This window comes from Neopsephotus bourkii, unplaced genomic scaffold (assembly GCF_033783945.1).
Source record: "Neopsephotus bourkii isolate Nb327-2 ecotype Australia unplaced genomic scaffold, CSIRO-AGI_Nbou_v1 NB_1637, whole genome shotgun sequence".
NCBI classification, from domain to species: Eukaryota; Metazoa; Chordata; class Aves; order Psittaciformes; family Psittacidae; genus Neopsephotus; species Neopsephotus bourkii.
The window spans coordinates 7,185,342-7,187,705 of NW_026902112.1; the positions used below are offsets into that span (position 1 = coordinate 7,185,342).

General features: G+C 44.5%; 1 non-coding gene across 1 annotated transcript; it reads right to left on the reverse strand.

Moving 5' to 3' along the window:
- Positions 1-1,613: 1,613 nt before the first annotated feature.
- TRNAA-AGC (transfer RNA alanine (anticodon AGC)) lies at positions 1,614-1,686 on the reverse strand. Its single transcript has one exon. It is a non-coding gene; the product is annotated as a tRNA-Ala (tRNA).
- Positions 1,687-2,364: the final 678 nt, after the last annotated feature.

Here is a 2,364-nt window from a genome sequence, read left to right on the forward strand (position 1 = left end):
TCTGAGGTCTCCACGCAGCCTTCTCTTTTCCAGGCTGAACAGCCCCAACTTTCTCAGCCTATCTTCATATGGGAGGTGCTCCACTCCCCTGATCATCCTCGTGGCCCTCCTCTGGACTTGTTCCAACAGTTCCATGTCCTTTTTATGTTGAGGACACCAGAACTGCACACAATACTCCAGGTGAGTTCTCACAAGAGCAGAGTAGAGGGCAGGATCATCTCCTTAAACCAGCTGGTCACACTCAGTTTGATGCAACCCAGGATACGGTTGGCTTTCTGGGCTGCAAGCGCACACTGCTGGCTCATGTTCATTTTCTCATCAACCAATGTGCTGAAGCTTAAGAAAGTATTTCTTTTAAACCATGTAGTTCAGGTTGCATATTGCTTACCCTTGGAAGTCCCACTGGTAGTTAAGTGGTGGCATTGTTCTTTGCATGAGGGTACAAAGCTTATCATTTTAGTGTTGTAAGATACATAACACAGAAGTCAGCCTGCATTTGTCTCGTTTGCGCAGCCCTTAGTGAAGTATCCTATCATCAGAGATACTGATTTTTCTTTGGGACAACCACTTTGCTTCAGGATCCAACCTGGAAGAGAACTGGTGTTCATGGAGCTTGGGTAATGATGGAAATTGACCACACAAAGAAAAGCAGAGCAAGCCAAGTTGATGGTGCGTACCTATCTCCTTTGAAACCTGATAAGGTCTTGTGCAGGCTTATGAAATAATCAGGGAGCCAAGATAGGGTCATGCTAAAGTACAGTGCCATCGAACAATACCATGTAGGATTAAGACATCCTTTAGATCAGCAGAAAAAGTTCCACCAGAAGCTACATCAGCCCCTGATGCAAAGTGACCAGGATTGGGATATTGCAATATTCTGACCTTATGTTAAGGAACAGTTTTAGTGGAAGAAATGTGGCATTATCAGATACTGTAGAAATACTGATACAGTTCCAACAGGGTAGCCTGGAGGAAGAGGAAAAATGAATGCCTACAGAATGAGTCCAGTATACAATGAATTTACACCTGATTGCAGCAGTGCTTTTAAACTCAGACATAAAGACGTAACAATGATCATAGAATCAGCTAGATTGGAAAAGACCTTTAAGATCATCAACACCAATCATTACCCGAGGACTGCCAAGGCCATCACTAAGCCATGGCACTGAGGGCCTCATCTAAATGTTTTTTGAATGCTTCCAGGGATGTGGCCTGGCCAGTCTGTTCCAATGCCTGAGCAGCCTCCCTGTGAAGAAATCATTCCTAATATCCAATCTAAACCTCCCCTGGTGAAGCTTGAGATCGTTTACTATTGTCCTGTCCATTGTTACTTGGGAGAAGAGACTGACCCTGAACTGTCTCCATCTCCTGTCAGGCAGTTGTAGAAAGCGATAAGGTCCCCCCTGAGCCTTCTCTTCTGCACACTAAACCCCCCAGGTCCCTCAGCCATTCTCCGTCACACTTGTGCTCTAGACCATGCACCAGCTCCAGTGCTCTTCTCTGGCCCCGCTCTAGCACCTTAGTTTCTCTCTTGTAGTGAGTGGCCCAGAACTGAAAACAGGATTCGAGGTGCGGACTCACCAGTGCCGAGCACAGGAGCTAAAAGAAGACAGTGGAGAATGTGGGCATCGATCCCACTACCTCTCGCATGCTAAGCGAGCGCTCTACCATTTGAGCTAATTCCCCTCATGGCAGTGCATCCCTGTAGGAGAAGGCTGCAGCATTCTCTTGAGCAGGAGATGCAAGTAAGATGAAGCAGGAACTGCAGACTGGCTCAAAGACTGAGTGGCAGAGTGAATGGTTGTGAAGTATAAGGGTCTGCACAGTCATCTAACTGCATACTGTACATGACTCAGTTAAGATTGCTATCACGCTGCTATTGTGAAAGGCTGAAAACAATGCCAGCTGTACAAGCATTTTGGCAGTGGTAGTCTGTGGGAATGTGAATTTAAAAACAACAAAAAAAGAAAAGAACCATGGCTTTTTTAACACTAAAGGTAGAAAAGACTGTAAATTTGATTTTTAAATACAAGAAAAAAGAAAAGAGCTAATCTGGCTAGAAATGAAAGCTGGTTCACAGGCTTTGCCATGAAAGATCATTTGCCATGCCATTTGAGACTGGATCAATAAACCATTAGACCAGTTCCTTTTTCTCATCTACACAAAAAGTACAGTGATTTGAAAGGCCAGTTTGCATGCAAATAGAAATACAGATCTAGTCCTTATGCAGAATCAGGGCAACAACAGCCTTAGGCTTCTCAGGTTGACCAAAGCTGGTTAGGAAGCAGATGATTAACTGTGGCAGGTTTTGTGTACTTGTCTCTTCACATAAGGATGAGAGTGTAGGTTAACTTTCTGATATTT